General features: G+C 40.9%; 1 protein-coding gene and 1 pseudogene across 6 annotated transcripts in view; one reads left to right on the forward strand and one right to left on the reverse strand.

Moving 5' to 3' along the window:
- The window catches only part of RBMS2 (RNA binding motif single stranded interacting protein 2), a 94307-nt gene that overhangs the window by 28987 nt on the left and 41294 nt on the right, over window positions 1-24026 (reverse strand). Inside the window, exon 1 of one of the 6 annotated variants that reach the window (XM_047742021.1) lies at window positions 10886-10967. The exons of the other annotated variants lie outside the window; for them this stretch is intronic. The gene's annotated coding sequence lies outside the window, so the exon portion shown is untranslated. Of the gene's footprint in view, window positions 1-10885; window positions 10968-24026 lie in introns of those variants that run through there. 6 annotated transcript variants of the gene reach the window in all.
- LOC125107192 (40S ribosomal protein S21-like) lies at window positions 21270-22256 on the forward strand (annotated as a pseudogene).

Below are 24026 nucleotides of genomic sequence, written 5' to 3' on the forward strand. Positions count from 1 at the left end.
CTTCATTTCTAGATAGAAACGTTCTAAGATTAATATATTTTCTTGAAATTCAAGTAGAAATATAGAACAACCATTAATCATATCAGAGCAAGGAAGGGATATTTCCAGGGTGTCTGGCTGGCTCAGTTGAAAGACCATGTGACTTTTGATCTCAGCATTGTGAGTTCAAACCCCATGTTGGGTGTGGAGATTACTTAAAAAAAAAAAAAAAAAAAAAAAAAAAAAAGCTTTTCCATCAAGAAGTGGGCAGAAGACATGAACAGACATTTTTCCAAAGAAGACATATCCAGATGGCCAACACATGAAAAAGTGCTCAGCATCACTCAGCATCAGGGAAATACAAATCAAAACCACAGTGAGATACTACCTCACACCAGTCAGAATGGCTAAAATTAACAAGTCAGGAAACAACAGGTGTTGGCAAGGATACGGAGAAAAGGGAATCCTTCTACACTGTTGGTGGAAATGCAAGCTGGTGCAGCCACTCTGGAAAACAGTATGGAGGTTCCTCAAAAAGTTGAAAATAGAGCGATCCCATGACCCAGCAACTGCACTACTGGGTATTTACCCTAAAGATACAAATGTAGTGATCCAAAAGGGGCACAAACATCCCAATGTTTATAGCAGCAATGTCCACAACACCCAAAGTATGGAAAGAGCCTAGATGTCCATCAACAGATGAATGGTAAAGAAGTTGTGGTATATATATACAATGGAATATTAAACAGCCATAAAAAAACCAAAATTTTGGGCGCCTGGGTGGCTCAGTGGGTTAAGCTGCTGCCTTCGGCTCAGGTCATGATCTCAGGGTCCTGGGATCGAGTCCCGCATCGGGCTCTCTGCTCAGCGAGAAGCCTGCTTCCCTCTCTCTCTCTCTGCCTGCCTCTCCATCTACTTGTGATCTCTCTCTGTCAAATAAATAAATAAAATCTTAAAAAAAAAAACAAAACCAAAATTTTGCCATTTGCAATGATATGGATGGATCTAGAGGGTACAATGCTAAGTGAAGTAAGTCGATCAGAGAAAGACAATAATCATACACTCTCACTGATATAAGGAATTTGAGAAACAAGACAGAGAATCATAGGGGAAGGGAGGGAAAAATGAAACAAGACCATCCAGAGAAAAAGACAAACCATAAGAGACTCCTAATCTCAGGAAACAAACTGAGGATTGTAGGAGGGAAGGGGCATGGGAGGGAAAGCACGGCTGGGTGATGGACACTGGGGAGGGTATGTGCTATGCTTGTGATGTGTTGTGATATGCTGTGAATTGTGTAAGACTGATGAATCACAGACCTCTACCCTTGAAACAAATAATACTTATTAATAAAAAAAAAGCTTAAAAAAAGAGGGATATTTCCTACATTCCCTCTTTTCTAGAAAAATAAACATTAACAATATTAATAGTAAAACAAAACAAAAAGGCATTTCTGGAAAATGCAGAGCCTGAACCAGAGCACACATACCATGTGTCTACCATAGCTGGTTTTAAAAGTTGACTCAGCACTTTCTACTATTTCCTCTTAACTCAAGTAAACCTGACACCATCTCCAGCTCATCTCCTCCTCCTCTTTCATGGCTCTCACCATTATAACAGCAATCTGTTTCCTGGATCCCTTGAATACCAAGATGGTAACAGTAAAGTGCACAAACCATACGGCCTCCAGGGAGTTATTTATGTTTATACATAATATAAGGTGGTGCTCAGACTGGGTCTCAAGTGTACGACTGATATTTAAAAACACTCAGCCACAGTAACTACAGAATCCACAGTTAAGCATATACCACAGCATGCTGCCCAGGAATCCATTTGCATTTCCAGATCTATTCACCACTCTTACCAAACTTGCTTTGTGTACCAGGAAGCTGACCATATAGAGTACATGCACAGGCTCCCTTGCCCTCTGGCTTCCAGCTGGATTTGACTAACCAGATGTACACCAGTAGCAGATCAAAGAGTAGGTGGAAAATGAGATCAGAGTATTTATTTCCCTAGCTCCTGCCAAAGCACCATGATTTGGCTGTGTACTACTGAAGCCCACAGTACTTTCCATAGAGCTACTCCCAGATTCTGAGGTAATCTCTCTCAGTATTTTCCTTTATTAGATCTAGAGGTAATGAGGTAATATAGGCTCTGTAATTGCTGGCCATAGGGTACTCTGCTCTCTCTCACTGGTTTCCTTAAACCCCTTTGTAAATGGTCTCTTTATTAAATCTTTCTCAAATTACTCAATTTGGATATGCCATCTGTTTCCTTTTGGGACCCTGAATGATGAACCAACCATTCTACCTTGAAGGCTTGGGTGGAAGATTTGTGTCAGAAGCTCTTGAGAAACTCTGCTTTCTTTAAAACTGAATAAAAAATCATCTCACTGTTCAAAAATCCTCAAGATGCAATTTAACACAGAATTCTGTTCTCTATCAATTTGTCTAAACTTTAATAAATCCTTTCACACTTAGCGATTTCATTTGATCTTCCTGACAACTCTGTGAGGTCGAACAGAGGATGTGTTATTCTCTTTTGACACTTAGAAACTGAGTTTCAGGGCACCTGGGTGGCTCAGTGGGTTAAGCTGCTGCCTTCGGCTCAGGTCATGATTTCAGGGTCCTGGGATCGAGTCCCGCATCAGGCTCTCTGCTCAGCAAGAAGCCTGCTTCCCTCTCTCTCTCTCTCTGCCTGCCTCTCCGTCTACTTGTGATCTCTCTCTGTCAAATAAATAAATAAAATCTTAAAAAAAAAAAGAAAAAGAAAAAAAAAGAAACTGAGTTTCAGTCTTATTTCACCACTCCCTCTGTGATATCATTTTGCTTTTCATTTAGCAGAACCAAGGTACAGGAAACCCAAATACTAAAAGTATCCAAACCAGTGCAAACAGCTGAGTAAACACATAAAGCTGCCTTTTACATGACCTTATATCCTTTGTTTCTCTCCTTCTGGAAAGAGAACAGTTCTAAGTTCCCAGGCAATTGGTAATGTCTAGTCAGTGTAGAACATTGAAGGAACAAAGGTATTTGAACTAAGACTCAAATACGCTAGAGGAAAATCTCTTATATAGACTGGTGCTTACAGAAACCAATCAGAGCCACAGCCCTCAACTGAAGTATATGGGCAGTTCTGTGGTGGGCAGACCCCTTTTAGACACATTGGTTTTAAGGAGCACAAGCCCATGCCTGCAACCCAAGTAATAACCAACCATGTCACCAGTTTGTGGGTACATGTCAGTGTGGCAATACCTCATCTGTACCAGGAAACACACAGCAAAGGGTTTAATAACTTCTCAGGATGGTAGAAGGATCTTTAAGGGTTAAGCAGCTGAAGTCAGAACATGACAGCCAGCTGCTTGGGGAGAATAGGTGTGGAACACAACTCAGCCCCCACTGAGTGTTATCCTGCATTACCCAACGCCTCCACTATTCAGCTTGGCTGGTGCATCATCTGTGTTCAGGAGAGTATACGGCCTGGGAAGGAACTGCAAAGTGAACCAGAATAGCAGCATCATGGATCTCCGTGGCTAAAGGGAAGTGTATCTGGCTCTGCCACAATACGGCTTTTTCAGATACAGAAAAGACAGGAAAAGAGAACGCCTGCCGATAGTCTGTCTTCCCCTACCTCATCATTTGCCATGTAGTCATCATTGGACACAATTTCATTTTAGCCAGAAATAAATCAAATAAACCCACAGGAAATCAGGAAACACCAGCACTCCTCTTTTCCACCCTCACACTACCTGTTCAAAGAACACCCAGAATACCCAAAGAATACTGGGGATCTGGTCTTACTAAGACTCAAAGTCATGAAAAGATTCTGCTCCTCTGTTCATTATAGAACTCTTTTTCATTACAGAAATACTTTTGACTCACCAAACAATAAATACTGGCAATACTACACACCTGAAGGAACTGGCCTAACCAAATGATATGAAAGGTACGTGTGCCTAGTCTATTTCCAGATCAAAATAAAATGTACATATGCAACCAGCCAGCAATACATCAGGTATATCAAGTCCTTAACCTTGTTCTAGCTTGCTTTTTACAAGTCACAAAGATGTCACAAAGTCTAATGTAATATTTATACAAGTATCTCTAAAAAGATATAAGAGAAACAGTTAATAATTATGGCTACTAGAAAGGAATTAGGTATATGGAGGATGGGGTGAAAACACAGACTTTTTCTGTATTTCTTTAATACCCATTTGAACATTTTGGGTTTTGGGGGGTTTTATGGGGAGGGTTTTTAAAATAAATTATTATTTTTTTAAATATTTTTTTAAGATTTTATTTATTTATTTGACAGAGAGAGAGAGATCACAAGTAGGCAGAGAGGCAGGCAGAGAGAGAGAGGAAGGAAAGCAGACTCCCAGCTCAGCAGAGAGCCCAATGCAGGGCTCAATCCCAGGACCCTGAGATCATGACCTGAGCCGAAGGCAGAGGCTTCACCCACTGAGCCACCCAGGCGCCCCTATTTTTATTATTTTTTAAAAAGATTATTTATTATTATTATTTTTTATTTTCAAAGATTTTTATTTATTTATTTGACAGACAGAGATCACAAGTAGGCAGAGAGCCAGGAAGAGAGAGAGAAAGGGAAGCAGGCTTCCCTGCTGAGTAGAGAGTCCGATTTGGGGCTCGATCCCAGGACCCTGAGATCATTACCTGAGCCGAAGGCAGAGGCTTTAACCCACTGAGCCACCCAGGCGCCCCAAGGGGGTTCTTTTCTTTTTTTTAAGTTTAAATTCAATTAATTAACATATAGTGTGTTATTAGTTTCAGAGGTAGAGTTCAGTGATTCATCAGTCTTACATTGTACCCAGGGCTCAGGGGCACCTGGATGTCTCAGTCGTTAAGTGTCTGCCTTTGGCTCAGATCATGATCCCAGTCTCCTGGGATCAAGTCCTGAATCAGGCTTCCTGCTCAGTGGGGAACCTGCTTCCCCCCTCCCTCTGCCTGCAGCTCCTCTTGCTTATGTTCTCTCTCTCTTGCTATCTGTCAAATAAATAAAATCTTAAAAAAAAGAAATACCCAGTGCTCATTCCATCAGTGTCCTCCTTAATGCTCATCACCCAGTTACCCTATCCCTCCACTCCCAAACCCTTAGTTTGTTTCCTATGATTAAGAGTGTCTTATAGTTTGTCTCCCTCTCTGGTTTTGTCTTATTTCTCCCGGACTTGTTTCTTTTACCAAACAGAATCATGCTGTATGTATTGTTCTTTAATGTGCCTTTTGGAGATGTTCTCAGCCTAGCACACTCTTTTTATCCATTATATATTCCACAGAATTAGTGTCACTGTTTGAGTTGCTTCATTCCACTGTTATAATTATGCCCACTTTTGTGCACAAACTTGAGTACAGTGGCTGGAATTTGAGAAGAGTGTCAGTTTGAGCCCTTGTCATTCTGAGGTGAGGGCGTGCTGACTTGGCATTGAGCAGGTGGCAGGCCATGCATGCTGACTCGGGCAGGAGGGTGGCTGGACTGTGAACTTGGGACCCACAAGCCAATGGCATCAAGTGTAATAAGGACGTGGCTGGTTTTGTCCCTGGTCATGAATTCCTTTGAATTCTGTTTGTCTGGGAAACTCTCTCTCACCTTATATTCTGAATGAAAACCTTGCTGAATATTCTTGGCTACAGATTTTTTCCTTTCAGCACTTTGAATATATCATGCTGCTTCCTTCTGGCCTGAAAAATTTCTGCTGAAAAACCCACTGATAGCTTTATGGGGTTTCCCTTGTATGTCACTGCTTTCTTTTCTCTTGCTGCCTTTAAAATTCTCTCTTTATCACTACTTTTGGCCAGCTTATTTGTATCTTGGTGCAGACCTTTTTGGATTAGTTTTGTTGGGGGCTCTCTATGCCTCCTGGATCTGGATTTCTCTTTCCTTCCCCAGATTCAGGAAGTTTTCAGCTATTATCTCTTAAAATAAATCTTCTGCCTTCTTGCTCCCTTCTTCTGGGATCCCTATATTATGACTATTATGCTTGACAGTGTCACTGAGTTCCCTGGGCCTATTCTCATTTTGAATTTTCCCCCCTCTCTCATCTGCTCAGCTTGATTACTTTCCATTACTCTGTCCTCTAGGTTGCTGATCTGTTCTTCTACTTCCTCTTGTTTGCTATTTATTCCAGGTGGTCTATTTTTATTTTCATTTAGTGAGTTATTTCTAATTGGTTCTTTTTTTAGATCTCCTGTTTCTTGGTGAAGGATCTCATGGAGGTCCTACAATCCTTTCTCAATTCTACTGAGTATCTTTATGAGCATTACTTTAAATTCACTATCAGACATATTACTTGTCTCCATTTTGTTTAGGTCTCTTGCTGTGATTTTGTTCTGCTCTTGCATTTGGGACATATCCCTCTGTCTCCTCATTTTGTCTATTGCTACATCTGTTTCTCTGTGTTAGGAAAGTCAGTTACATCTCCCGCACTTGAAAGCAATGGCTTTATAAAGAGGTCCTGTAGTGCCCTCCAGTGCAATGTCTCCTTTTCACCAGAAAATGGTGCTTCAGGGTTGTCTCCTTATGTGTTTGTGCACACTTCTATTGTGGCTGGGATATACTTGACTTTGGTTCAGTCTGCAATGGCTCTCTTTGCCTGTTGCAGGCAGAGTCTGGTGCCGGTAGTATTAGTGGGTTGGTCCCAGGTAGCCTTGGTCTTGAGTTCAGTAAGACCAGGTGTTTGCCAGAGATGAAGTAGCACCAAACTGCAGGCACTTTCCCTGTGTTGTTCTCTGAGAAGCTTTTATTGGTCAGGGGTGGGGGTCCTGCAGTCAGACCAGCTTTCTGCCCCCAACCCACTGCTGGGGTCACAGTCAGACTGGTATGTGGCTATCTTCCCCTCTCCCTGGAGCAGGACTCACTTTGGAGTGACGCTGACCCTTGTCTGGGCTGTGCACACACCTCTAGGCTTGTGGCACTGCTCTGATGGGATCTTGTCAGGAGCAATCTGAGGGGGTGATCTGTTTCACTATGGCCTCTTCTCTATGTCTGGCTGCAGAGAGTCTGTTCTGCCAGACTGTTAAGGTCGTTTTCTGGGTTATTTATGCCAATGAGTGTGTTCTCTAGGTTGCCACATGGCAGGAGGTGAGCCAGGGTCTTTCTACTCCACCATCTTCCCAGCAGCCTCTGCTGAAACTTTTTTTTTTTTTAATTTTTTTTTAAATCTTTTTTTTTTTTAAGATTTTATTTATTTGTCAGAGAGAGAGAGAGAGAGAGAGCGAGCACAGGCAGACAGAGTGGCAGGCAGAGGCAGAGGGAGAAGCAGGCTCCCCACAGAACGAGGAGCCCGATGTGGGACTCGATCCCAGGACGCTGGGATCATGACCTGAGCCGAAGGCAGCGGCTTAACCCACTGAGCCACCCAGGCGTCCGAAACTTTTGTTTTATACGAAGTCCAAACATCTATTATATAATGAAAACCAAATAAAAGTTGGGGCACCTGACTGGCTCAGTCAGTAGAGCATCCAGCTTTTTTTTTTTTTTTTTTTAGATTTTATTATTCATTTGAAACAAACAGTAAAAGAGGACAAGCAGAGGGGCAGAGGGAAAGGGAGAAGCAGACTCCCCGCTGAGCAGGGAGCCCGAGGAACGACTCAATCCCAGGACCCGGAGATCATGACCTGACCCAAAGGCAGATGCTCAACCAACTGAGACACCCAGGCACCCTAAATATCCAGCTCTTGATCTCAGGTCTTGTTTGGGCCCCATTTAGGTGCAGATATTTTTTCTTAAGTTTATATTTTTAGTATTCTCCAAACCCAATGTGGGGCTTGAACCCGAGACATCAAGATCAAGAGTCAGATGCTCTTCTGACTGAGCCAGCCATATGCCCCACAATTACTTTAAAATAAATAAATTTTTAAAAGTCTCTCGGGACGCCTGGGTGGCTCAGTTGGTTGGGCGGCTGCCTTCGGCTCAGGTCATGATCCCGGCGTCCTGGGATCGAGTCCCGCATTGGGCTCCTTGCTCATCGGGGAGCCTGCTTCTCCCTCTGCCTCTGCCTGCCATTCTGTCTGCCTGTGCTTGCTCTCTCTCCCTGACAAATAAATAAAATCTTTTTAAAAATTAAAAAAAAAATAAAAAAATAAAAGTCTCTTAAAAATCTGACATACTAGGGGCGCCTGGGTGGCTCAGTCAGCTCGGGTCATGATCCCAGAGTTTTGGAATCAAGCCTGGTGTCGGGCTCCCTGTTGGGTTGGGAGTCTGCTTCTCCCTCTCTCTCTCTGCAGCTTCCCCTCCCTGTCCACTCTCTCTCCCTGCCCCAAATAAATAAATAAAAGCTAAAACAAACAAACAAATAAACCCGACATACTATTTTTTAAAGTAGGATAGACTATTGGGGTACCCAGGTGGCTCAGTCTGCCTTCCACTCAGCTCAAGATCCCAGGGTCCTAGGGATCCAGCCCTGTCAGGCTCCCGCCTCAGTGAGGAGTCTGCCCCTCTCTCCAAACCCTGCTTATGCTCACTCGCTCTCTCAAGTGAATAAATAAAATCTTAAAAAAAAAAAAAGTAGGATAGAATATTAAAACACTTGAGTCTATATAGCCTAAGTCCTGGATCCATTATCTTCTACTTCCTAAAATACTTTAAATCTCAAAAAGACAGTGATCTGAACAAAACTAATTCTTAGGAGAAGTGTTAACCTATTTTATCAAACTCAAGATCTTTTTTTTTTTTTTAAGATTTTATTTATCTGACAGAGATCACAAGTAGGCAGAGAGGCAGGCAGAGAGAGGAGGAAGCAAGCTCCCTGCCAAGCAGAGAACCCGAAGCGGAGCTCGATCCCAGGACCCTGAGATAATGACCTGAGCCGAAGGCAGAGGTTTTAACCCACTGAGCCACCCAGGTGCCCCTCAAACTCAAGATCTTAAACTATAATTGGAATGGGGCAGAGATCGGAGATAAGGAGCAGAGGTGAAGACTTGCTGCTAAACTGAGCACTAAATACCAAAAACCAATTACATCTGATCCTTAAACAACGGGTTTGAACTGTGAGAGTCCACTTACATGCAGATTTTTTTCGATATACAGTACTATAAATGTCTTTTTTCTTATGATATATATATTTTTAAAGATGTATTTATTTGACAGAGAGAGAGATCGCAAGTAGGCAGAGAGGCAGGCAGAGCAGAGAGCCCGATGCGGAGCTCGATCCCAGGACCCTGAGATCATGACCCGAGCGGAATGCAGAGGCTTTGAACCCACTGAGCCACCCAGGCACCCTTCCTTATGATATTCTTTTTTTTAAAGATTTTATTTATTTATATGGCAGACAGGTCTCACAAGCAGGCAGATAGGCAGGCAGAGAGAGAGAAGGAAGCAAGCTCCTTGCTGAGCAGAGAGCCTGATGTGGGGCTGGATCCCAGGACGCTGGGATCATGACCTGGGCTGAAGGCAGAGGCTTTAACCCACTGAGCCACCCAGGCGCCCCTCCTTATGATATATTTTTTTTAATTTTATTTTTTATAAACATATATTTTTATCCCCAGGGGTACAGGTCTGTGAATCGCCAGGTTTACACACTTCACACCATTCACCATAGCACATACCCTCCCCAATGTCCATAACCCCACCCTCCCACCCCCCCTCCCCCCATCAACCCTCAGTTTGTTTTGTGAGATTAAGAGTCAATTATGGTTTGTCTCCCTCCCAATCCCATCTTTTTTCATTTACTCTTCTCCTACCCCCTTAACCCCCCATGTTGCATCTCCTCTCCCTCATATCAGGGAGATCATATAATAGTTGTCTTTCTCCGATTGACTTATTTCGCTAAGCATGATACCCTCTAGTTCCATCCATGTTGTCGCAAATGGCAAGATTTCATTTCTTTTGATGGCTGCATAGTATTCCATTGTGTATATATACCACATCTTCTTTATCCATTCGTCTGTTGATGGACATCTAGGTTCTTTCCATAGTTTGGCTATTGTAGACATTGCTGCTATAAACATTCAGGTGCACGTGCCCCTTCGGATCACTACGTTTGTATCTTTAGGGTAAATACCCAGCAGTGCAATTGCTGGGTCATAGGGTAGTTCTATTTTCAACATTTTGAGGAACCTCCATGCTGTTTTCCAGAGTGGTTGCACCAGCTTGCGTTCCCACCAACAGTGTAGGAGGGTTCCCCTTTCTCCGCATCCTCACCAACATCTGTCATTTCCTGATTGTTAATTTTAGCCATTCTGACTGGTGTGAGGTGATATCTCATTGTGGTTTTGAATTGTATTTCCCTGATGCTGAGTGATATGGAGCATTTTTTCATGTGTCTGTTGGCCATCTGGATGTCTTCTTTGCAGAAATGTCTGTTCATGTCCTCTGCCCATTTCTTGATTGGATTATTTGTTCTTTGGGTGTTGAGTTTGCTAACTTCTTTATAGATTTTGGACACTAGCCCTTTATCTGATATGTCGTTTGCAAATATCTTCTCCCATTCTGTCAGTTGTCTTTTGGTTTTGTTAACTGTTTCCTTTGCTGTGCAAAAGCTTTTGATCTTGATAAAATCCCAATAGTTCATTTTTGCCCTTGCTTCCCTTGCCTTTGGCGATGTTCCTAGGAAGATGTTGCTGCGGCTGAGGTCGAAGAGATTGCTGCCTGTGTTCTCCTCAAGGATTTTGATGGATTCCTTTCTCACATTGAGGTCCTTCATCCATTTTGAGTCTATTTTCGTGTGTGGTGTAAGGAAATGATCCAATTTCATTTTTCTGCATGTGGCTGTCCATCCTTATGATATTCTTAATAACATTTTCTTTTCTTTAACTTTATGGTGAGAATACAGCATATAATACATATAACATACAAAATATGTATTAATCAACTGTTTATGCTATTGGTAAGGCTTCTGGTCAAGAGTAGGCTATTAGTAGTTAAGTTTTGGGAGAGTCAAAGGCCATACCTGGACTTCCAAATGCACAGGGGTTCGGTATCCCCAACCCTGGCACTGTTCAAGGGTCAACTGTATAAACAAAGGGTAAGTGCTCCAATAAAGGAGGACAAAATTCTTGTTTAAATTGTTTATTTAAATTCAATTTAGTTAACATAACCGTATTATTAGTTTCAAGGGTAGAATTTAGTGATCATCAGTTGCATATAATACCCAGCGCTCATCACGTGCCCTCCTTAATGCCCATCACCCAGTTACCCCATCCCCTCATCTACCTTCCCTCTAGCAACCCTGTTTGTTTCCTAGAGTTAAGAGTCTCTTGGGGCTTGGGGCACCTGGGTGGCTTAGTTATAAAGCGTCTGCCTTTGGCTCAGGTCATGATACCAGGATCCTGGGATTGACCCCCACATCGGGCTCCCTGCTCAGCAGAAAGTCTGCTTCTCTCTCTCCCACTCCCCCTGCATGTGTTGCGGTGTCTGTCAAATAAATAAATAAAATCTTTAAAAAAAAAAAAAAAAAGAGTCTCTTGGGGCACCTGGGTGGCTCAGTTAAGCATCTGCTTTCAGTTCAGGTCATGATCCCAGATCCTGGGATCAAGCCCCACATCGGGCTCCTTGCTTAGAGGGGAGCCTGCTGCTTCTCTTTCTCCCTCTGCCTGCCACTCCCCCTGCTTGTGCTCTCTGTCAAATAAATACCTCTGTTTGTATGTTATCTTCTCTTCCTTCCCTTCCCCTATATTCATCTGGTTTACTTCTTAAATTCCACATGAGTGAAATCATATGGTATTTGTCTTTCTCTGAAGGAGAAAATTCTATCCAGTTCCTGGATAGCAATGTGTAAGATTATGTAAGAATTTCTGCAAGGTCCAGTATCCACTGTCTCATAAATATATACTATGTACATAACAGCTATAATATAGTAGCATCTATAAAGAATATAGAAAAAGGGGAAATCCTTACTCGCTTAAACTGATATATTAAAACAAAACAGCTATTTTTCTTATAGAACAGAATCTCAGGTTCCTACCTAGCTACTAAAGGTATCATTTAGAGGTGAAATTAGACAAAAAATTAAGAATGAGAGTAGAGACTTACACTTTAAGGCAACCTTCCACTGTCCCTGACTTCTTTCCTTTAGTCTCCCTCTTCTCTCTTACTCACTTCCTTTCTTCCTCCATTTTTTCCCCTTTTCTATCTTTGTTTAGGCTTATTCCTGACAGTTTTGTTCAGTGATATTCTTTTTTTTTTTTTTAAGATTTTATTTATTTATTTGAGAGAGAGAGAATGAGAGAGATAGAGCACAAGAAGTGGGAGGGTCAGAGGGAGAAGCAGACTCCCTGCTAAGCACGGAGCCCGATGCGGGACTCGATCCCAGGACTCCAGGACCATGACCCGAGCCGAAGGCAGTCGCCCAACCAACTGAACCACCCAGGCGTCCCTCAGTGATATTCTTAAGCAATAACTAGTCTGGTTGTGGTAAAGTTGCTCACATCCTACCTATTAAAAAAAGATGACACTCCGGGCAGAGGATAGGAAGCAAATTTTAATAACAAGAACTGTTTCACTTTTTATAATGGAAAACATATACAAAAGTAAACAAAAGAGTATAATGAATCCTTACATACTTCTTACTTAGCTTCAATAGCTTCTTACTTAGCTTAATTATTCATGGACAAACTGCTTCATCTGTAGCTCTACCTATTTCTCCACTGCCCACATGATTTCAAAACAAATACTAAATATACCATGTCATTCTAAAATATTCCCACATATAAGCCAGAAAAATTTTTTTCTTAAAACTTTATTTATCTATTTATTTATTTAAGCAATCCTAACATCCAATGTGGGGCTCAAACTCATGACCCTGAGACCAAGAGGTGCACATTCTTCAAACTGAGCCAGCCAGGTGGCCATGACAAAGAAAATCTTTTTTATAAAACAAAGCACAATATCACTATATCACCTAAAAAATTAGTATTTTCCTGGGGTGCCTGGCTGGCACAGGTGGTAGAACATATGACTCTTGATCTTGGGTTTTCAGTCTGAACCCACATTAAGCATACACTTAACCAACTGAGCCACCCAGGCGTCCCTAAATAAAACCTTTAAAAGACTGGCCTTCAATTATAAGATGTAATGCAAAAATAGAACAATGACATGAAAAAAAAAACCACCACCGAAAACTCACAGTAGCAAAGTAAAAGTGCCCCGACCTAGTTTTTCAAAAGTGATTACCCAAGGTAATATCAAAAACAAACAAAGTAGAAAAGTATACACAAGATAGTTGCAACTGACCTATTATTTTATTATCTTTCTGTCAGGCAAAGAGAAGGCAAAATAACATTTGCTGGCTACCTACCATATTCCAAGTCCTAGAGGACTTCGTTATCTAACATAATCCTTACAAAGAAGATAATAAGACAAGTATCATTTCCATTTTGGTATTGATTCAGAAACTGAGATTCAGAGGAGCCTGCTGCTTTCTCAAGTTCACATAATAAATAAATAGTAGAATCTTACTCTTTTTTTTTAAGATTTTATTTATTTATTGGACAGACAGAGATCACAAGCAGGAAGAGCAGCAGGCAGAGAGAGGAGGAAGCAGGCTCCCTACTGAGCAGAGAGCCCGATTTGGGGCTTGATCCCAGGACCCTGAGATCATGACCTGAGCCGAAGGCAGAGGCTTTAACACACTGAGCCACCCAGGCGCCCCTGGAATCTTATTCTTTACTCAGGATCATCCGGCTCCCCCAACCACAGCCTTTCCATTGTTAGTCACTGAGAAAGCAATGGCTTTCATAAACTATAAACAAGGTCAATAATTAATCCCAATTATTAAAAAAAGAAAAATCAATTTCTAAAACATCTTTAAGGGATGACCTGGGTGGCTCAGTGGGTTAAGTGTCTGCCTTCAACTCAAGTCATGATCCCACAATCCTGGAACCAAGTCCCACATTAGGCTCCTTGCTCAGCAGGGAGCTGCTTCTCCCTCTGCCTGCTGCTCTCCCTGCTTGTGCTCTCTTTCTCTTTCTCTGACAAATTAATACATAAAATCTTTAAAAAAAAAATACCCCCTCCCTCCTCCTCTCCTCTTGGTGTCATTTTTGATTCTTCACTTAAAAACATTTTATTTAGGGGCGCCTGGGTGGCTCAGTGGGTTAAAGCCTCTGCCTTCGGCTCAGGTCATGATCTCAGGGTCCTGGGATTGAGCCCCGAATCAAGCTCTCTGCTCAGCGGGGAGCCTGCTTCCTCCTCTCTCTCTCTCTGCCTGCCTCTCTGACTACTTGTGATCTCTCTCTCTGTCAAATAAATAAATAAAATCTTTAAAAAAACAAAAACAAAAACAAAAAACATTTTATTTACTTATTTGAAAGCTTAAAGAGAGGGAGAGAGATGGGGAAGAGCCAATGAAGCACTCCGATCACACACATTTATCAGTTAAGTTCACCGTCTTACATGGGTTCATGGCACCCCAGAACAATTAAAGTAGTAACAGCAAAGATCACTGATCATAGATAACCATGAACAATATAACAATTTTAAAAATTTGAAATATTGCAAGGATTACCAAAATGACACGAAATGAGCAAATGCTGTTGGAAAAATGGTGCCAATTTGCTTAACACAGGACTGGCACAAATGTTCAGTTTGTAAAAAATACAGTAACTGCAGAGCACAATAAAGTGAAGCATGATAGGATAAGGTATGCCTATACACGTTCAGCACTGCTACTTCACAATGATTAAGTCTTTGCTTGTTTTAGAGAGAGAAAGAGCGTGCATGGGTGGGGAGAGGGGCAAAGGAAAAGGGGCAAAAGCATCCCAAACAAAGTTCCACCCTCATCGGGGAGCCTGACACGGGGCTTGTTCTCAAGACCCTGAGATCATGGGCTGAGCAGAAACCAAGAGTCAGTCATTTAACCAACTGAGCCACCCAGGTGCCCCTTCAAACTGGTTAAGTTTTAAAAGGGTAAGCCAGGGGCGCCTGGGTGGCTCAGTGGGTTAAAGCCTCTGCTTTCAGCTCAGGTCATGATCCCAGGGTCCTGGGGTCGAGCCCCACATCGGGCTCTCTGCTCAGCGGGGAGCCTGTTTCCTCCTCTCTCTCTGCCTGCCTCTCTGCCTACTTGTGATCTCTGTCTGTCAAATAAATAAAATCTTTAAAAAAAAAATTAAAAAAAATAAAAGGGTAAGTCACCAGACAGGGAAGTCCATAGCTTTCCATTTGCTTTTTTTAAATCACTGCTATATCTAGGTAGATAAATCTGTCAATTCTGGGGTAGTATTAGAAATCCACTGGCCTGAGATATAAGCTACCTTCTTGGCTATTAGTTTTATTAATAATAAATGTTTTGTTTTGATTTCTATCTCTCAAACTTTCGTATTTCTCATGTGGACTGGAGGAAGAGGAATGTTTCAAACTGAAACCCCTCAAACCCCAACATTCTTTAAAGGCAAGGCAAGTATTATCTTTGGTAGTTGAAATGAGGCGGGGGAGGGGTAAAATGTTAGCATACCTGGCTCTCCCAGTTTGTAAATCTTATAATTACAAAATAAAATAATGATTTAATAATAATTCAACTTGGGTTAACAACAACAAAAAAATCATTTTCTTTATTTTACAAATGAAGAAAAATCAGATTCAGTTTTCATTTTTTTATTATTTTTTAAAGATTTTATTTATTTATTTGACAGACAGAAATCACAAGTAGGCAGAGAGGCAGGCAGAAAGAGGAGGAAGCAGGCTCCCTGCTGAGCAGAGAGCCTGATAAGGGGCTGGATCTTAGGACCCTGGGATCATGGACCTGAGCAGGAAGGCAGAGAGGCTTTAACCCACTGAGCCACCCAGGCGCCCCAGATTCAGTTTTTATACAGGCATTCAATTATTTACTACTCATTTAGAAATTAAGTAGGCAATGAATCAATGTTTACCAAATGTTTTCTCAAAAGTATCTTTCTTGATTACAGATCCCATTAGCTAGCAGAAAGTGGTTAAAACACAGGCTTAAAAAAGAAATAAAGAAACACAGGCTCAATAATTACAAAGACTTAGATTTAATTCTGTCACCATGTACTAGCTGTATGACTCTGGATAAGTTGCCTAACCTTACTTGTAAAATGGGGACAGTAATAGGACCTATGCAATAGAATTGTTATGGAGATGAAAATAAATACATGTAAAGCTCTTATAATAGTCCCTGAGATATAAAAAGAGTTCACATCTGTTTATTCAACAAATACTGAATTCTCCTTTAGAGTACCAGACAAGGACAGGTACCAAGGACAAAATCCTGAGCTACACCAGAGATAGTCTTGGTCCTAATGAAATTTAGCATTTAGCAGAGATAAAGACATTAATCAAATAATCATAAAGCAATTGCATAATTACCCATCATGATAAATGGGCTAGAAAGACAAAACAGAAAGCTGTAACCTACTTTAGTTAGTCTGGTCAAAAAGGTGATATTTATTTATTTATTTATTTACTTTTTTTTTTTTTTTATTTTATTTATTTATTCGACAGAGAGAGATCACAAGTAGACAGAGAGGCAGGCAGAGAGAGGAAGGGAAGCAGGCTCCCTGCCGAGCAGAGAGCCCGATGCGGGACTCGATCCCAGGACCCTGAGATCATGACCTGAGCCGAAGGCAGCGGCTTAACCCACTGAGCCACCCAGGTGCCCCTATTTATTTACTTTTAAAGATTTTATTTATTTGGGGTGCCTGGGTGGCTCAGTGGATTAAGCCACTGCCTTCCGCTCAGGTCATGATCTCAGGGTCCTGGGATCAAGCCCCGCATCGGGCTCTCTGCTCGGCAGGGAGCCTGCTTCCCCTTCTCTCTCTGCCTGACTCTCTGCCTACTTGTGATCTCTCTGTCAAATAAATAAATAAAATCTTAAAAAAAAAAAAAAGATTTTATTTATTTATTTATTTAAAGATTTTATTTGTTTATTTGACAGACAGAGATCACAAGTAGGCAGAGAGGCAGGCAGAAAGAGAGAGGAAGGGAAGCAGGGGCTCGATCCCAGAACCCTGGGATCATGACCTGAGCCAAAGGCAGATGCTTAACTGAGCCAGCCACGTGCCCCACAAAGTGGGACTTTCAAATGGATCTAAAAGGAACAGAAAGCCAGTGAAGCTAGAGTGTAATAAAGGAGGGAGAGGGACACAGAAAATTCCAGCTTGTGTTGAAGTGTTTGGTTTTCATTCTGAACACATTAGACCGTTAATGAATAATTTTATGTAGGAAAGAAGTTATAAGGTCTGATCAATGTTTTGAAAATATTACTGTGTCTACTAAGGGAAGAACAAATTAGAGTGAGGCAGGAGTTGAATGGGAATATCAATTAGGCAGTCACTATAATACCCAAACAAGACACAATGCAGTCTATAACTGGAGAGATGGCAGTAAAGATAAAAAAAAAAAAAAAAAAAAGGGTGGAAAGATCTGAGATTTAGCTTATAAGAATCAACAGGACTAGTTTATTGATTGGACGTAGGCAAGGACAGTGTCTAGCTTGAGTAACTGGATGGACGGCGATATCATTAACGACATCGTAGAGATTAGGGGACTACTAAGCAAGCATTAAATTTTTTTTTTAAAGATTTTATTTATTTATCAGAGAGAGAGAGGGAGAGAGAGCGAGCACAGGCAGACAGAATGGCAGGCAGAGGGAGAAGCAGGCTCCCTACAGAGCAAGGAGCCCGATGTGGGACTCGATCCCAGGATGCTGGGATCATGACCTGAGCTGAAGGCAGCTGCTTAACCAACTAAGCCACCCAGGCATCCCAAAATTTTGAATATGTTAAATTTGAGAGGCACCTGGCTGGCTCAGTCATAGAACATTTGACTCTTGATCTCAGAATCATGGATTCAAGCTCCACAATGGGCCTAGAACTTATTAAACAAAACAAAACAAAACAAAAACAACCAAACAAATAAAAACAAAACCTTGAATAACCTGTGAGATTTCCAGGAAAAAATATCAAGTAGGCAGTTGGATACACAGAGGAGAGGTCTGGCCTAGCAATTATAACGTGTAAATCTGTTAGCATAGTAATAACTAAAATTTAGGAAGAAAGTATATTTAGAAGGTAAAGTAAGAAGACCTAAAGAACTTTAATCAGAAACTGAATAAAGTAGCTGACAAAGAGACCAAAAGAGAAGGGTCAAAAGGGCAAGACTGTGTAACCGGAGTTGTGTAACCGGAGACGAACAAGGAGAATATTTCAAGAAATGGAGAATAGTCAACCCTAGCGAATGATGCTAAGACATTATGTAAGATGAAAACTAAACCAAAACCAAAACCAAAACAAAACCTTGTTGGATTTGGCAATTTAAAAGTACCTTATGGATTAGATCAAACAAAAGAATCAGTGAGCCTGAAGAGTAACCATTTGAAATTACCCAGTCAGAAGGGAAAAAGGGAAAAAGAGAATGAAAAGGAAAGAAGAAAGCTTATCTTATGGAACTTATGGGACACATTAAAAGAAACAATTTCTGCATCCCTAGAGTCCCAGAAGGAGAAGAGAAGTGGTAGAAAGTTTATTCAAAGGAATAATGGTTGAGAACTTCCCAAACCTGGAAAGTGTTTTGGATACCCAATTCATGAAAGTAATAGCACACCCAAAAATTCCAATCCAAAACAATGTTCTCCAAGATACATTATAATAAAACTATCTAAAATCAAAAATAAAGAGAGAATTTAAGGGGCACCTGGATGGCTCAGTCAGTTAAGCGTCCAACTCTTGATCTCAGGTCTTGACCTCAGGGTCATGAGTTCAAGCCCTGAGCGGGGCTCCACACTGGGCATTGAGTCTACTTAAAAAGAGAGAGAGAGAGAGAGAATTTAATTTTTATTTATTTATTTTAAAGATTTTATTTATTTATTTGACAGACAGAGATCACAAGTAGGCAAAGAGGCAGGCAGAGAAAGAGGGGGAAGCAGGCTCCCCACTGAGCAGAGAGCCCGATGTGGGGCCCGATCCCAGGACCTTGGGATCATGGACCTGAACTGAAGGCAGAGGCTTTAACCCACTGAGCCACCCAGGCGCCCTGAGAATTTAATTTTTTTAAGTAAACTCTATCCCACTGTCCAGTATGAACTTATGACCTTGAAATCAAGAATTACATACTTCACAGAATGCACTGGCAAGGCATGCTGTAAAGAGAGAATTTTAAAAATCAACAAGAAGGAATGACTGGCTGGCTCAATGGAAGAGTGTGCAACTTTGATCTCAGGGTCATGGTTGAGCCCCACTTTGGGTGTAGAGGTTACTTAAATAAGTAAAATTTTATTTATGGTTCTTTTAAAAAATATTTTATCCACCTATTTGAGAGAGAGAGAGAACACAAGCAGGGGGAGCAGCAGGTAGAGGGAGAGGGAGAAGGAGGCTCCCACTAAGCAAGGAGCCCAATGCAGGGCTCAATCCCAGAACCCTGGGATCATGACCTGAGCTGAAGTCAGATACCCCAACAGACTGAACCACACAGGCACCCCTTAAGTAAATAAAATTTTCAAATCAATTAATTAAATTTAAAAATCAACAAGGAAAAAAATTCTCTTATACAAGAAAACCTCCATCAGGCAATTGTGGACATTTGAGCAGAAACCTTGCAGGGCAGGAGATGATAGAATAATATATTCAAAATGATGAAAGAAAAAGAAAAATCCCAACCAAGAATAATTTACCCAGAAAGTTTGTTCTTCAGAAATGAAGGTGAGAAACACTTTCCCTAACAAAGAAAAACTAAGAAAATTCATCACCACTCAACCTAACTTGTAAGAAATGCTAAAAGGAGTTCACTGAGCTAAAATGAAAGGATGCTATCTGACAACATGAAAATATGAAAATACATGTCACACTGGTAAAGCTAAACATATAATCAGATTCAGAATATTCTAATAGTGCAATATAGCCGTGTTAATCACTTAACTCTAGCATAAAGTTTAAGGAACAAAAATACCGGGGCACCTAGCTGGGTCAGTTGATAGAGCATGGTGACTCTTGATCTTAGGGTCCTGAGTTCAAGCCCCACGTTGGGTGTGGAGCCCACTTTATTTATTTATTTATTTTTTTAAAGATTTTATTTATTTATTTGATAGAGATCACAAGTAGGCAAAGAGGCAGGCAGTGAGAGTGAGGGGGAAGTAGGCTCCCCACAGAGCAGAGAGCCCGATGTGGGGCTTGATCCCAGGACCCCCGGATCATGACCTGAGCCGAAGGCAGTGGCCTTAACCCACTAAGCCACCCAGGTGCCCCTGGAGCCCACTTAAAAAAGAAAAAAGTACTAAAAATAGCTATAACTACAATAATTTGTCAATGGATACACAACATAAAAAGATGCAAACTGTAATATAAAAAATAAAATGTCAGTAAGAGGGTAAAAGGATAGGTTTTGTACGTAATCAAAATCAAGTATTATCAGCTTGAAAAAGACCAAATGGCCCTAACAGACATATATAGGACATTCCATCCAAGAGCAGCATACACATTCTTTTCAAGTCTACATGGAACATTCTCCAGGATAGAGTATGTATTAAATGATGAAACGCATCCTGACAAATTCAAAAATACTGAAATCACTGAAAAAATAAAAAAATTTAAAAAAAAAACAAAAAAAAAACTAAAATCATACCAAGTATTCTTTTCTGGCCAAAATGGTATGAAACTAGAAATCAGTAACAGGAAGAAAATCAGAAAATTAACAAATATGTGGAAATTAAACAGTATACTCCTGAACAACCTAATGAGTCAAAGATGAAATTTTTAAAGTCTTGAAGCAAACATAAATGGTAATGCAACATACCAAAATTCATGATATGCAGCAAAAACAATGCAAAGAGGGACGTTTATAGCAATAAATGCCCACATAAAGAAAAAAAAAATCCCCCCAAACCTCAAGGAGTTAGAGAAAGAATATGTTACGCCCAAACTTAACAGAAAAAATGAGAACAAAAATCAGAGCAGAAATAAATAAAATAGAGAATAGACAAACAAGTGCTGGTTTTTTGAAAAGATAAACAAAATTGACAACACATTAGCTAGACTTATCAAGAAAAAGAGAACTCAAAATTATACATAAAAGAGACATTACAACTGATACCACAGAAATACAAAAGCTCTTAAGAGATTGCCATGAACGGCGGCCACGGCGCGCTGCGGGCTGGTCCCACAGGCGCGACCGGCCAGAGAAAAAAAAAAAAAAAAGAGATTGCCATGAACAATGATATGCCACCAAATTCTATAACCTAAAGAAACAGATAAACCTAGAATTCTATAACCTAGAAGAAATAGATAAATTCCTAGTAACATATAACCTACCAAGTCCTACTCATAAACAGAGACAAACAAAATACACAGAAAATCTGAACAGACCAGTAACAACTGAGGAGATTGAATTAGTAATCAAACACCTCCCAATAAAGAAAAGCCCAGGACCACACAGCTCCACGGGAGAATTCTACCAAACACTGAAAGAAGAGTTAACATGAGTTCTTCTCAACTCTTCCAAAAACTGAAGAGGAGGTAACATTCCCAAACTCATTTTGTGAGGCCAGCATTACACAGATATCAAAGCTGGACAAGGACACTATGAGAAAACAGCAGAACAAAATCTCTGATGAATAAAGACACAAAAATTCTCAACAAAATAGTAGCAAAATAAATTCAACAGCACGTTAAAAAGTCCATATGCCATGATCAAGTCAGAATTACTCCTAGGATGAAAGGATGTTTCAACATACAGAAAAGCAATAAATGTAATATACCACGTTAACAGAATGAAAGACAAAAATCATACAATCATCTTGACACAGAAGAAGCAACTGACAAGATTCAACATCCTTTCATGATAAAAATGCTCAACAAATTGGATATAGAACGAACATAACTCAACATAATAAAAGCCATATATGAAAAGCCCATAGCTAGTATACTCAAAGCTTTCCCTCAAAGATCAGGAACAAGACAAGGGTGCCCATTCTGACTGCTCATATTCAACATAGTACTAGAAGTCCTAGCCACAGCAAGTAGGCTAGAAAAAGAAAGGTATCCAGGGTGGCAGCAGGCATACCCTCAACATGCAGAATGATGCCAGCAAATTCATGGAACTGTACATGTCTCGAAAGTGCTCCTCCAGCAACCACATCATCAGTGCCAAGGACCACATGTCCATTCAGAAGAACATGGCCAAGGCTGGCAAGGTGACCGGGAGATTCAACGGCCAGTTTACAACCTACACTATCCATGGCATCATTTGCAGGATGGGTCAGTCAGATGACTTCATTCTCTGGCCACAGCTGAGAGCATGGTTTCACAGAAGTTCTGACTGGGATGCCTGCCTGACTCAGTCAGAGGAGCACACGACTCTTGATCTCAGGGTCTTGAGCTCCAGCCCCATGTGGGATGCAGAGATTACTTAAATAAATACAACTTAAAAAAAAAAAACAAAACACAACTTCTGACTGGAGAGGATCATGAATGTGGAATATTTGTCATAAAAAATAGCAATCCCCCCACAAAAAAAGGAAATACAGGCAGCCAGATCAGAAAGGAAGGCATGTAACTGTTTGCTGATAACATATCTTATATATAAAAAATCATAAATCTCCACCAAGTGAGACCTAATGAATTCAGTAATGTTTCAGCATTAATCAACATTTAATCAACAATTAATCAAATCAACATTAAAAAATCAGTTGCATTTCTATATACTATCTAAAAAAAAAAAGAAAAACAATTCCATTAACAAAAACATCAAAACCAATAAAATAGGTAAAAATAAGATAAAGAAGAAGGTGAAAGATCTGTACATTGAAAACTACAAAACACTGTTGAAAGAAACTGAAGGAGACACAAGTGGAAAGATATGCCTGTTTATAGATCAGAAGAATTAAGAATGTTGAAATCTGCATCAAAAGCCATCTATAGATTCAGTGCAATCCTTATCAAAATTCCAATGGCACTTTTCACAGAAACAGAAAAAAACAATTCTAAAATTCATGTGAAACCACAAAAGATCCCAAATAGTCAAAATAATCTTAAGAACAAAGCTAAAGGCATCACACCTCCTGATTTCAAACTATTTAAAAAGCTATAGTCATCATAAATACATACATACGTAACTATAGTAACAAAAACAGTTTGGTACTGGCACAAAATAGACACACAGATCAGTGGAACAGCAAAGAGAGACCAGAAATAAGCCCATGCTTATATGGTCAATTAATCTATGACAAAAAAGGCAAGATTATACAACAGGGGAAAGACAGTCTCTTCAATAAATGGTGCTGGAAAAAATGGACAGCTACACGCAAAAAAATGAAACTGGATCACTTTCTTAAACCCATACACAAAAATGAATTCAAGGGACACCTGAGTGGCTCAATTGGTTAAGCATCTGCCTTTGGCTCAGGTCATGATCCCAGGATCCTGGGATCCAATCCCACATCAGGGTCCTTGCTCAGAGGGGAACCCGCTTCTCCCTCTGCCTGCTGCTTCCCCTGCTTGTGCTCTCTCTCAGACAAATAAATAAATAAGATCTTTTTTTTTTTAAAGGATTTTATTTATTTGACAGAGAGAAATACAGCGAGAGAGAACACAAGCAGGGACAGTGGGAGAGGGAGAAGCAGGTTTCCTGTCAAGCAGGGAGCCCAATGCGAGGCTCCATCTCAGGACCCTGAGATCATGACCTGAGCTGAAGGCAGAGGCTTAACCCACTGAGCCACCCAGGCAACCCTAAATAAAATCTTTAAAACAAAACAAAACAGGGGGCACCTGGATGGCTCAGTGGATTGAGCCACTTCAGCTCAGGTCATGATTCCAGGGTCCTGGGATCGAGCCCCACATCGGGCTCTCTGCTCTGCTGGGAGCCTGCTTCCTCCTCTCTCTCTGCCTGCCTCTCGCCGACTTGTGATCTCTGTCTGTCAAATAAATAAATAAAATAAATCTTAAAAAAAAAAAAAAAAAAAACAGGGGCGCCTGGGTGGCTCAGTGGATTAAGCCTCTGCCTTCGGCTCAGGTCATGATCTCAGGGTCCTGGGATCGAGACCCGCATCGGGCTCTCTGATCCGTAGGGAGCCTCCTTCCCCTACTTTCTCTGCCTACCGCTCTGCCTGCTTGTGGTCTCTCTCTCTCTCTCTGTCAAATCAATAAATA

Source organism: Lutra lutra, chromosome 8, assembly GCF_902655055.1.
Source record: "Lutra lutra chromosome 8, mLutLut1.2, whole genome shotgun sequence".
NCBI lineage: Eukaryota > Metazoa > Chordata > Mammalia > Carnivora > Mustelidae > Lutra > Lutra lutra.